This window comes from Equus caballus, chromosome 2 (genome assembly GCF_041296265.1).
Source record: "Equus caballus isolate H_3958 breed thoroughbred chromosome 2, TB-T2T, whole genome shotgun sequence".
In the NCBI taxonomy this organism is placed as follows: Eukaryota; Metazoa; Chordata; class Mammalia; order Perissodactyla; family Equidae; genus Equus; species Equus caballus.
This window is the reverse complement of record NC_091685.1, coordinates 41,418,940-41,432,605: the sequence shown is the minus strand read 5'-3', so window position 1 is coordinate 41,432,605 and position 13,666 is coordinate 41,418,940. Positions and strand designations below refer to the sequence as shown.

The 13,666-nt window shown below is 48.3% G+C and overlaps 1 protein-coding gene across 8 annotated transcripts in view; it reads right to left on the bottom strand.

The window, feature by feature from the left end:
- CTNNBIP1 (catenin beta interacting protein 1) overlaps window positions 1-12,658 on the bottom strand; it is a 49,499-nt gene extending 36,841 nt beyond the window's left edge. For 2 of the 8 annotated variants that reach the window (XM_070260974.1, XM_070260977.1), the window contains exons 1-2: window positions 11,881-12,658; window positions 8,350-8,420 (exon numbers count right to left, since the gene is read on the bottom strand). The gene's annotated coding sequence lies outside the window, so the exon portion shown is untranslated. The remainder of the gene's footprint in view (window positions 1-8,349; window positions 8,421-11,880) is intronic. The other 6 variants (XM_070260973.1, XM_070260976.1, XM_023635829.2 and 3 more) reach the window with 5 other exon arrangements.
- Window positions 12,659-13,666: the final 1,008 nt, after the last annotated feature.

Sequence of the window (13,666 nt, the reverse complement as noted above, 5' to 3'; positions counted from 1 at the left end):
CTTGAGGGAGATTGTCCCTGAGCTAACATCTGTGCCAATCTCTCTCTATTTTGTATGTGTGGGACACCTCCACAGCATGGCTTCATGAACGGTGTGTAGGTCTGCGCCCGGGATCTGAACCTGCAAACCCTGGGCCACCGAAGCAGAGAGTGCAAACTTAACCACTATGCCACCAGGCAGGGCCTTCCTCTAAACTCTGAAGAAGTTTTAGGGTTACTGCCTCCTCTTTCCTATAGGCTTTTGGCATACAGGTATGTGCTAATTTGCAAAAAATATAGGTATGTTTGTTTACCTTGAAAACACATCCATACCACTGCTACAAACTGCAAAGATTCATCACAGGACACATCACATAAGCCACATTCTTTCTTTCTTTGGATAACTGCTTCTGCCCTATGACACAGGCGGTGCCCTCCCCTCTCCTTTCTCTCCAGCTACCTCTGAACAAAAAATAATCCAAGGAAGGAAGAAATCTCCCCCTAAGAGGCTGCTGAAGATTCGGTTTCCTTCCTTCCTCAATGTTTAACAAACTGATAATCAAAATCAAAAATATGTTAAACAAAGACAACTCCAGAATCTACATGCGTTTATTCTATTAACTCGCTGGGTGAATCAGCACGAAGACAAGAACTCCTGATGGGTCACAGAACTTGTCCACCCTGAAGGCAAGGACCGTGGTGGCTGGAGGTAAGGTGAGGGATGATCAGAGAAAATATACACACTCTGAGGAAACAGGGAAACACAGAACCTAAGACAGCAGGAATCTACCCACAGTCACCCAGAGAGTTTGCTCAGGGCCGGGGCCACCCTGGAAAAGCCCAGAAGAGTGGACAGAAATGGAGTGGAGGCCACAGGAGCCCATGTGAGGGCTCTAAGAAAGAAACTGTCCCCATTCCCAATGGGTGTAGGCATAAACACCCAGACTAGGCACACCCAGATAATCCAGTTCAGGAGCCAAATCCCCATCATCGTTTGTAACGACATCTCCCATTCCCAAAGCCACGAAACCATTAGTCACCAAGCCACGGAAAGGGAGCAGAAGCTCCTGGCAAAACTGGCCCGTTAGCGCTCCCCTGGCAAAAAGACTCCTGATTTTACAGGCCAGCTATTCACCCAAGACTGTCACATTTCATAAAATGAAACCCAGGAGTCTTTTACAAGCCCACAGCCACAGAATGCAAGCAGACTGACCTCTCGCAAAAACTCTCAGCTGAGAGGAAAAAGCTTATATCCAGGTTCTCTGAGAGGGAGGTTAATTACACTACATATTAGTTTGATGATACTGCTGAGCATTAAGACTTTGTTTAAATCTCAGAGAACTAAACTTCCTTGCATATTTACTTGGAGCACGTAACAAAACTAAACAAAAATACAGGCTCCAATGCACACCAGTTCTTACCTGCTTCTAGAAAAGTCATGGAAGTCTGCCAGAAAGATACTTGGTCATAAAAACTTCCAAGTCCAAAAAGGAATAACTCATCCAAAAAAATAAGTTTCTAAGGGAAAGGGAAACAGATGACTGCACGCTGTAACGGAAGGGGAAAGAAACCAGAAATCCAGGACAAAACCCAGGAGGGCCAGGCAAAGCCAAGGGGACCGCAACCAAAATAAATTCCAGATGCAACAAAGTTAGATTTTTTTCTCCTCACCTTTTTATTTTGAAAAATTTCAAAGCCTCAGGAAACCTGACAGAATAGTACAAGGAACATCCCAATATCCGGCCCCTAGAGTCACAATTGGTACTATTTTGCCACATTTGTCTCCAGCTTCTCCATGTTGTGGGTGTAAGGGGGTTTGTATGCTGCTTTTTTTCCTGAGCCATTTGAAAGTAAGCTGCAGATATCACGATCCTTTGCTAAATGTCTCACCACGTTTCCTCGGAGGCCATTCTCCTACATAATCACCACACTATTCTCACCCGAGGAAGTCAATGTTGACACAGCAGTGTACTCTGAGGTATAGCCCATATCCAAATTTACGCAACCCTCCGTCCCTCACTTTGGCCTTTACTGGTTTTTAACCCAGGATCCAATCGAGGATCTTAACTGCCTTTGGTTCCCGTGCTCCTCTGCCTCCTTTGCCTAGAATGGTTCACCAGCTCTCCTTTGTTTACCACGACATCAACAATTATAGAGTCCAGGACCAATGTCCTTAGCATGTGCCACGATCTGGAATTTTCCAGTTGTTCCTTAGAATTAGAGGAGTTAAACATTTTGGCAAGAAACACTGACATTGTCAACGTCCCCCTGGAGGCAAACAATGCCAGTTCACGCCATTTCCAGTGATGCCAGGTTTGAATCCTTGGTTATGGAGCAAAGTCTTCAATGTATAAAATAGAGAGTCAGTATATCATAAGAAAACACAGGAAAACAGTAGGAGAAGAAAATAATATGAAACAAAACCTAGAAGTTAGAAAAGATTTAAAAGTCTGATTATATAAAAATCAAAACTCTCTGCAAGGAAAAAACAATATAATCAAAAGAACAATGACAAATTGTGGAAATATGTGTAACATACATCACAGCCATAGGACAAACTTCTTTAATATATAAAGAAAATCTGTAGATCAATAAGAAAAAGACTGCCAACCCAAGAAAGAAATGGGTAAACAATATAATAGATTGTTCATAAATGGCTCTTAAAGATATGAAATGATGTTCTATTTCCTCATAAGGAAAATGCAAATTAAAATTATAACAATACACCACTTCTCACCTATCAGATTAGCAATAATCAAAAAGTTTGATGACTTCTGCCAAGGTATGGGGGAAACAGGTTTTCTCACACAATTTTAGTGGGCACATAAAATGCTACTATCTCCACAGAGGGCAATTTGGCAGTACTAAAAATTTAAACAGATGTACCCATTGCTTCAGCGATTCCACCTGTAGGAATTTATCCTATAGATACACTTACACAAATGCACAAAAATATATGTAGAAGAATATTCTTTGTTAAAGTAATAAAAGACAGAAAACTTAAATGCTCACCAATAGGGGACTAGTTTAAAAAAAGTTAAAATATGACCAACTAAAAGAATGCCATGGGGGCCGGCCCCATGGCCGAGTGGTTAAGTTTGCGCCCTCTGCTTCGGTGGCCCAGGGTTTCGCCAGTTCGAATCCTGGGTGCGCACATGGCACCACTCATCAAGCCATGCTGAGGTGGCATCCCACATGCCACAACTAGAAGGACCTGCAACTAAAATACACAACTATGTACTGGGGGGCTTTTGGAGAAAAAGGAAAAATAAAAAATAAAATCTTTCAAAGAACGCCATGGAACCATTAAAATGAGTGAGGTAGTTCTAAATGACCTTAGACAAGTAATTTAACCTCTCTGTGCCTCAGTTTACTCATCTGCAAACTGTAGACAGTCTCCTATTGGTGAGCATTTAAGTTTTCTGTCTTTTATTACTTTAACAAGGAATATTCTTCCACACATATTTCCGTGCATTTGTGGAAGTGTTTCTATAGGATAAATTTATCTACAGGATAAATTGCTCTAGCAATTCAGCAGAAGTAACAGTACTTAGTTCATAGGGTTGTTGTGAGGAGTAAATGACTTAACAGAAACACTTTCAATAATACCCAGCACCCAGGAAGTGCTCAAGAAGTATTAGCCCAGTAACGAGGATGGTGATATGGAGGTATGGAACGAGTTCCAGTATTTATTGTGAGGTGAAAAAAGTAAGGTGCAGAACACTGTGTATTACAATGTGAAAAAACAATAGTGCATGTCAGGCACATGTGTGGTCACATGTGTGCATCATGCACCTGTACGTGTGTAGAATGTCTCTGGTTAAAGGCGCACAAGATGTTGGCTAACAGTGGTCTCTTTTGGGGCTGAGAATGCAGGGAGGGAGGAAGACTTGGTTTTCACCACAGCCTTTGAATTCTGTACGATGAATAAATTACCTACCCCCCGAAAAAGAAGAATATATGTTCAAAGGAAGTGGAATGGAGTCAGAAGATGAGAATAAAAGAAAGATCTTTCTCTGGGTGGTCCAGCCAGTCCAGTGCAGTGTCTGAGGTTAAGCCTTCAAACTCCGCCATTGTCGCTCACAGGCCTAAGAAACCTTCTCTTCCCAGGAGATGGGAAGTGAGGGCTGGCAGCCAAGGCCTAGAGCAAGTGTGAGGTGATGGGCACATGCTGCCTCCCAGGTGGCAGAGGCAGCTTCACCCCAGGAGGGAGGAAGGACTCTGCACTTGTTCCCGGCAACTCTGCTCCACTGTGTCCCACCATGAGCTCCGGAAGGCTGCTCAGTGCGGCAAGGCAGAGCCAGACCCTGGAGGGACCCCCCACAGCCAGCCTGCATGCCTGTAAGCCCCACCATGTCCTCCTAAAAATCGCCGGCACCCCATCTTCCCGCAACTCCAGCAATCAGCTGGAGGAATGCCATGTGCCCATGAGGCCACGGGGCAGTGCCAACAGCGGAGATGGACACGGGGGCGGAGGGTACCCCGTGCCTCAGTCGGGAAGCCAAGTGTGGAGCAGTCAGGAACAGCGCTCCTGTCAGGAACAGGTCTGAGATCACAGCCCAGCCAGAGCCGACCTGGACAGTTTCCCCACCACCTTTTGCTCTCTCCTTTGTAACTAGGATTGGATCATTCAGGAACTCAGAACCACCTCTCCACCAGCTTAAAATCCCCAAATCATCTTGGCAGTGCTCACAGCTTCACATATTTAAATTAATCCCCCTCTTCCCCTACACATGAGAAACATAAAATTACAAATGGAAAATCATTCAAATGTCCTCTACCTAGAGAGAATAGGAGAAATTGAGAGAGTCCAAATCACGTTTTAGCTTATATTCCTACAGCAGAAAACCATTCTTCGAGGACGAATTCTTCAGGATGGTCTGTCGGAAGCCAAGGCTGCCTGGGGCAGGAGGCTGCGAGGCCTCGGTCTGGGCAGTGAGGTCAAGGCTAACCCTTCTCCTTGGAAACTGGGTCTCTGGTTTGCCTGGTGACTTAGCAGGAAGAACAAGGGTGGAGCCCACATTGTGAGAGGTGTTTGAATCCACAGGGACCCTTATCCCTCCAGGAAGCCCCGCCTGCAGAATCCAGGACTGTGGAATGACAAGGCGGTAACTTCATCTGTGTCGGGGTTGTTATTCAGTTCAGGGACTCGGACCACAGGATTCCAGCAGCAGGAAACATGTGGGCTGGATACTCAGGAGATACTCAGGCCTGAAAAGACCTTAATTGGAGCTGGTCTCCAAAAGCCTCCCACCCAGCTCTCCCCGTGGGAGAGGATATGGAAGTGGGTCACGTTCTCCCAGCTGAACTGGCGTCACTGTGGGCTCCAACCACACTTGAGGAAGCCCAGAGGCACTGAGTGACCTGGTCTTCTTGCAGAGCCAGCTATTTCCTCCTGATCAGATGCAGAATGATTCTTGTGCTCCCAGACTGAAGGGGCAGCTGATTAGCCAGGAAGGCTATACACAGTGACATGTCAGGGGTTGAGTGAAAGGAACATCACCCAGGAGTACACCACGCTGTCCTGGCACCCTCCTCACACTCCGAGTGCAGGCGGACGCCTCTGCCAGCCCTTCGCCCTCTCCACCCCAGCCCTGGCTGGAGGGAGAGAGGAAGAACACTGCGTGCTTTCACAGGAACTGCTGGGCCTCCCTGATCTCGCTCTTTGAAGGGATCCAGAGGCAGGTGCTGGGCAGACTTGGCAAAGAAAGAACCCTCTCCCACCCCACACTGCAAATATTGATCCTAAATGGGGGCTCGAGGACGCAGGTGTCCACAGGCATCAGTTCCTTCAGGAACCCTGCAGGCATGCCGGAGAGCACCGAGCAGCTAGCCCCACAGCCCACCTGCCTCCATATGTCTGCTTTCCAAAGTTGGCAGAGGGAGACCTGCCAGGCAGGGAGAGAATTCTGGAGAGACAATCTGTGGCAGTCATTTCATCAGAAAGGCATGGGATTGGTGGCATAACTTGAAAAAATTTTGCAAAGAGTCCACCGTGATCATTCTTCCCGGAATTGAACCCAAGTAACAAAGGGTTAAGGCTTTGTGGAAACAGAGCTCTTACTAAGTTCTTACTAACCATGGCTGCCAAGGTGCTAACTGTTTCTAAAGATGCCCACACAAAGTGCAGCTTTTGTTAAGTGTGACACGGAAGGGCTCTAATCTATTAACTCTTCCCGTGCTCTTCTGGGAAGCCAAACACAGCCCTCCAGCTTAATGCCCACCCAGGGCAGGTACACTGAATACAATTACACCCACCCAGTTACATCCTGACTCTTCCCCCTGAGAGTTCACAACACTCAGCAACACGTTCTTTCTTTATTCACACGACTCCAACTAGATCATAAGCCATTTGGCCGAGACTATAAGGAAGAACTATTTTTATCCTGCTCACTACAGTATTCCCTGCCCACCATGGGGCCCAGATCATTATAAAAGCTCAGTAAATATTTATTAATTGAATCAATGAATCATTAGAAGGAAGGAGGCATGGAAGGAAGGATGAATGGAAAATAGCCATCACTTCTTGGTATCTGTGTTCCTGGCTTATACTTAAAGACATTACAGCCAGGATTAGAAACCAAGCCCTTTAAGGCCCTTCTGAGGCCCTGCCATCAGAGGTCCTCTTCATGCTATGATGCACAGTATACACACCTGCTTACAGAAGCTTACACAGTACAACACGGCCATGGAAAACGGAGAGGCATCCATGAGCCTTGCTCCTCAAGAAACTTCAAAAGCTGGAAAACGAAGTTTTGGTCCAGCTATGCCCACCACTGAAGGACACCTCTCCCTCTGTGGACTGTTGTCTTCCCTTTTTAACAAGGCCTCGTGGAGGATCAGAGCATAATAGGTCTTTAACAACCGAGTATAACAGCAGTTGGTGCTCAGCACCCTTTCATAAAAGAAGTTCAAAAGCACTTTGGCTCTAACATCATAATGCCCCCGGGAGCTATGATGGCACAAGTATCATTATCCCCATTTATAGTTGGGGAAAGTAAGGCAAAGGGAGGGTAATTAGCCTGCCCAAGGTGGGATGAGACAGGGAAAGGGCGTAGGATTCAAACTCTGCAGCAGCCAGTGAACCGACTTTGGCCACCCTAACAATATCGCCCACACTGGGCTTAAGGGAGATTCCTTTCTTCTCTATTGTTTCTGCTGAGAAGCAGTGCTTAATATGGTGCTCAGAGCTGTGCTTGGGAGCCATACTGCCTGGGTTTCAATCCTGACACTGTTTTGGATATGCCTGATTTCAAACAAGTTACTTAACTTTTCCAGGCCTCAACTTCTTAACATGTAAAATGGCAATAATGGTACATATCTCAGAAACAACGGTGAGGATTAAATGAGACGATATATGTAAAATGCCATTATCATTCATTTTCTCGTTTTCTAAATGAGCGCATATCACTCTCATGATTAAAAAAAAAAACACAATTACATGAGAAAAGGGTTGCATCCACTTCGGGTTTAGTTTTTACAAGGCTACAGATGACATATGACTAACAGGGACCTTGGATTCCGCCAGCAAAATGCCCCAGGACCTTGAAAGTGACTTGCAACACAAAAGTTGTATTTGATTTCCACTAACTTGTCTTGCCCTGTCGAGTTAGCTGAGCAAGTGGCATCATGGCCACTAAGTGCCAAGGGGATGCCTAAGTGAGGATTTGAGAAGCCAGCCAACTGCACCCAGTCTGAAGAGGCCAGCTCTGGATTCCTGGAGAGCTGAACCCCTGGGTTTGAAATGCCCTTTCTCTGAGTGCTCTGCTGAGCCTCCCAACTCTGCTCAGCTCAGACCAAAGAGAGCCAATGCTTTCTAGGTGCCACCGTGTTCCTGATCACACAGGAGGTGTTCAGAGGTGACGGTGTGGCCTGACTCTCTATAGAGAGCTTGGTAATAACTCAGCAGGAGAGTGGAAGACAAGTAAGGGTGGAGTGGGAGAGAAGCTGCCCAGTCAATCCTGGCATACTCCCAACAAGGACACTGTGACATATATGTGTGTGGGCGTCCTTGACGCACATATGAAGAACAGCAGAACTCCAAGGTTACTTCAGAGTCACTGCCAAGATTTAATACACACAGAGAGGAGCAGAGAACATAGGACATGCCACTGTACAGGACAAGATGCTAAGAGCTGGCAACGCTTATTCATTCAAGAAACATTTACTGATTACCGACATACTCAGGGGGAAAAGAAGGCTCAATGGAATCTACAGGACACACAGACACACATGCCTGGACCTTCGTTAATTTAGCTGATGGCTCCCACGTCTCCTGGGTACCCAGGACAGAGAAATGAGGAACCTAATGGGAAGAGGTCAACACTGCTGGCCTCCAAAAGCCTTCCCAGGACAAGGAGAGCCCACTTACCGCTCTTCCCAGCATCCTGCTCTTTCTCCTCGGAGGGACCCCCAGGAAAAGCTCCGTGCAGTGACTTCCCACTGTTTAGAGTTGAAGAGTAAAATCCAAACTCCTCACTGTGGCCAGAGATCCAGCCCCTGCCACCTGTTTGCTCACCTCACCCCGGCCCCACTGAGCTTATTGCTCTTGCTCCTGCTGTCCTCCCCGCCCATCATCCAGGTCTCCCTTCAGAAGTTACCTCCTCAGAGCTAGCCAAAGCTATCACCCTAACCCTCATCCCAGTCAGTCTCCACCTCATTGCCCTGTTTTATTCTCTGTATTCCTTCACCATCCTATGTTATTTCCTTCACTTGTTTACTGTCTGTCTCTCCCACTAAAATATAAACTTGATTAGACCATGCATCTTGGTGATTTTGTTCTTGGCTATATTCCCAGCACCTACAACAGTGCCTGGCACGGAGTAGGTGCTTAATAAGTCATTCAGTTTAACAAAATATTTATTGTGTGCCTACAAAGTTTAGGCACTGGACTATAACATGAGACCAAAAAAAAAAGAGACAAAATCTCTGCCCTCAAAGAGCTTAAACACTGGTGAGGAATAAGAAGCAGATAAATAAATAACAATGAAATAACAGCTACTACTTCAACCAAGCACGTACTAAGTGCTCAGTGCTCTTCTAAGCATCTGATAGGTATTACTTAATTTAATCCTCCCAAGAACTGAGGCATGGAGAGGTTAAGTTACTTGCTGAAGGTCACGCAGCTCCTAATGGCAGAACTCAGATCCAAACCCAAATAGTCTCGGTACAAAGTCCATGCTCTGATTAAGAGCTACGCTTCATATTTGCTGAGTGTTGAATAACTCCTCGGTCAGCACCCTCAGCAGCTGTTCCCTGGAGGCAGGGCTGGAGAGAGCGCAGACCCATCAAGGAAGGGCTGCCCTGCTCTGTGAGCTCAGGGAGACAGACTGCCAGGTTTACCACTGTGCTGCACCCTGGATGAGGAATCTGCAAGGAAGCGTGGGCTGATGAAAAGACAGGGACAGGACTCCTGAGTTCTAGTTTTAGGTGCTGTGAGATACCCAGGCAAGTCAACCAATATTTGATGAGTTTACTTTTTGCGCAGGACACTGATCTAGATGCTGTGAGGGATGCAAAGATGAATCGATCCAACGGACACTCTGGCCTCAGAAAGCTTAGAGTCATGCACATACACATGGAGCTGAAATAAAGGTAGATTGTGGCAGGTGCCATAAGAAAATGTACAAACTGCTATGGGATTTCAAAAGAGTTACTCAGCCTTTAGGGGCCACAGGTGCCCAACCATAAAAGGGGGGCTGGCCCACATAGCCCCCAAGATCCTCTAGCTCTGATATGTTCTGACAGCACAGATTTGCAGCAGCACGGCAATCACGTTTTATTCCGGTTAATGGTTCAAGTTCACGGCCACTGAGTTGTGCTCCCACCTACCATGAGAACAGTCCCAATTTCTTTGGGCAACATCTTCCAGCAGAGGCAGGGCAATCACGCAGCCAAGGTGGGAATGAAGCCCAGGGTATTCTGCCTCCTCCACTTCTAACTGGTTTTTAAACCCACGAACCCTCTTCCATGAAGGAGGGGGGTGACCCTTCTGTGAGCACGTTGTCATAACATGGAGACTGCTCCCTATTCACTTCTTCATGTCTGTATCCTAGAGACTAGCACAGCACCCGGCTTACTGAACAAGGTTTGCGAGCTAAGCCTGAGCATAGGCAGGTCTAGAAATTCTGTGCTAGAGATACAAATCTCAGCCGGTGTTCCCCGAAGTTTTGCTTTACAGCTCTCAGCCTCCCTCAGGGGGAGCAGAGTGATTCCACCTCTTCACTTGAACTGCTACCACTTTGGTACCCCAAGCCACCATCATCTCTTGCCTGGCAGCTGCAACAGTCTGTCTACCAACTGGTATCCCTGCTTCTACCTTTGCTCCTTATAATCCAGTCTCTATACAGCAGCCAGAATGGTCTTTTAAAACATAAATCAGATCTTATCACCTCTTGGCTTAAAATCCTCCAATGGCTTCTAACTGCACTTGGAATAAATCAAAACTGGTTCTTCCCACCTTTATAACACTTACCACTACTGAACTTATTTTGTTTGCTTATTTGTTTACTCCCTCCCCTTTAGCACGTCAGCTCCAGGAGGACAGGGACTATGTCTGTCTTCACCACTGAACCCCGATGCATGGAATGGTGCCTGCCACATAGTAAGCTCCCTTCATTGAACAGATAAATCTCCGTCCCATACAGGCAACTTGTATTTACAAGGGCCACTAACCCCACCAGGAAACCATGAATGACACACTGACATTTAACAGCCGCCACCTTTATTTATGATTCAAAGTCCTGCTTTAAATCAGAGGAAACTTGGTATCTCTGGGCACTTTAAGTGAGATCAGTATCACTTAGGGGCTAAAGCCAGGAACTAGAGCCCAGTGGTTGCAGCAGGGAGCTAAAAGCAAAGGCACTTGAGGACAGAACCTCAGGACAAACTCTGACTTGCCTCCAGGTCCCTTACCGACACACCTTGTGCCTCAATTTACCCAGTGGACGGCCAGACACACTTCCCTAAGTTCTGTGAGTGACAGAAGACAAAATAATTAATAGTTATAGCATACTTAGATCCTCAGATAGGAGGTGCTGCAAGCCACACATCTCATTATTCATAAAACTCTTGATTTGCTGCCAACACAGGCCTCCTCGGCCTTCCCAGGGGCTAGCCTGACAGCAGGTACTGCTCAGACAAGTTCTGCATATAAGAAGTGGGAGGGAGGCATGTGGGGCCTAACAGAGGCTGAGTGTCCAGACCTATGTGTCTCAGTTACCAGGTTCAAGAAAAAGTAAAGTGGCTGGGGTGTAGGTGATGAAAAGGAGGTGAGAAGTGTGGTTTTGGGCTCTGAGCAGTTAATTTTGCAGGCTCACGTATACACGCCGGCCATACAGGTGAGACACGTGCCTACAATGTGTACCTTCCAGGACACTCACAGGGACAGGTGGAATGGGGAGAAGACAGTCCAATCAAACTAGAGGGAGGGAGGGTGGCTCAGTGGCCAGACCATAGCAGCATTTAGTTTGGGGAAATATGGAGGGGCACTATACAGAGGGTCAGGATGCTCAGAGTCGGCGCAGCTGAAGGAAAAAACAACAGGGCACAGGACCTGGAGTGCTGACAGACGGTGACAACCACGTCGACGTGGTGGGGTGAGCTACAGAGTGGGTGGCCCGGACACCTGTGGACGCGACTCCTGGGCGAAGGTGAGGATGGCTGGAGGGTGGTCTGCGACGGGGCCAGGGACGGCGAGTAGCGGGAGGCAGCAGCGGCCAGGCGGGGCGAGGAGGCCCGGCTCAGACCATGGCGCCCCGCCGGGGAACCGGCCGGTGGTCCAAGCATGGTCGGGGGCGCCCTCTGCGGCCCCTCCCCGGGAGACAAAGGGCCGGCGGCTCCCCCGAGCCCTGGTGCGGCGCGGGCCCGGGCTCTGCGGGCGCAGGCCGGCCTCGGCGCTTACCTGGGCCGCCCGACCCGGCCGGGCCGGCGGGGCTGCGGGTCCGTGCGCGGCGCGCGGCGGCCTGTTCCGGGGCGCGCTCAGCCCGAGCAGCCGCGGCGGCAGCAGCAGCAGCAGCAGCAGCAGCAGCAGCGGGAGCGGCCGCCTCAGCCTCCGCCTCCCGCTCCGTGAGTCACCGCGGCGGGGAGGGAGGGAGGCGCCAGGCCGCCGAAGGAGGGACCGGCGGAGGGGGCGGCATCTGGCTCCGCACAGGCGGCGGAGGCGCGGCCACGGCAACGCCCCGGAGTAGGGGGGCTGTGGAGGGCAGGGCGCCGGGGCGGGGATCGAGGGCGGGGCGGGGCCCGGGGCGCGCGGGGACTCTCATTGGTTAAATCGGCCCACGGGGCGGGGCAGCCAGCTGCCTGGAGGGTGCTGCGGTGGTGCGGGGTCGCTCATTGGGCACTTCGGGAGGGGGCGGGGCCATGGGGCGGGGGCGGGGCCACAGGGTGGGCGGGTGGAACAGGGTTGCAGGCAGTGGCCGAGCCGATCTCAGAGCGAAGGGGTGGAGCGGGGCCAGGGGCGGGGGCTCGGAGGAGGAGGCGGCCTGAGGGCGGAGCCCGGGTTAAGGATGGAGCTGGCGCTGCGGTAAAGCGACTCTGCCTGTCCCTAGCTGCTCCACGAGCACAGTGATCCCGTAAAAATAATGGCCTCTCCCACACATGGGTCTGTGTTTAAAGACGGAAGCGGCCAGACGGGGCGGAATCCTTGGTGAGGCCAGTTTACCCAGGACTTCTGAAAAAATCTGAAATAGACAAGGTTGCAAAACATTTGGAGGCGTGGTCTTCCTGCATGGTGGAGCTGGGAACATTGCTACCTTTGAAGCAGTTAGGCCAGCTCTTGAATTGAGGGCCTGTCTAACCTGGGATCCAGGGGGCCCAGGGATGGGCCTCCGTGGGTCCGTTAAACTTAGAATATCGTGCGTATTGGTAGTGAGATTTTTCTGGGGAGAAAGGGTCCAAGATTAAAATGTTTCTATAGAAAATGTGACTATCTGCTATCAGGCTCGGTCTGGAGAGAGTACAGGGAGAAACAGCCTATTTCAGACAAATTGCGAATTGCTTTGAACACTCACCTTCCCTTTTAAAGAGACGCGGATCTTTAAGTGTGGTCTGATCTTCAACATTTTAACCGTTACATAGTGTGACTCTAACCACAGCCTAGAAGCCCTCCTGCCCTATTTTCTGCAATGTCTTTTCACCCCTCTTCTGTCCCATCCTCTTTCACTCGCCCTACATTTCTTGCCCTTCCCTATGCAAGAAGGATAGGAGCTATTTGTTTTTTACTTTACTGTTTTTATATTCTGTAATGTCCATATTATTCTTTAATAACTGTATATGTTACAATTGAGGAATATTTTAATTTCATCAAAATTCAGGAGATTATGAACTCTTAAAGGCCAGAAATAGGTCTTAATCATGTCTGGATCCCCATTAGTGTCCAGACTACCGTGCCCACAGCAAGAGCTCAACCAATATTTGCCAATACAATGTACCAGCTGGTCCTGCAAGTTTCCCAGAGCACACTAATGCAAAAAACTTACACGTTCGAATTATTTTTATGTAAATATTTATGTTTAAACAAATGAATTAAAAATTGAACAAGTTGCTTGGTATTCAAGACAATGTATAAATTATATTAAAAAAAGATATATGCTTAAGGATGAAGGTAGGAAAGGAATGCATTACATGAAAACGTGTCAGTGTGAAATAATGGATGCTTTTCCTTTTTTCAAAAATATATTGTTTTTATA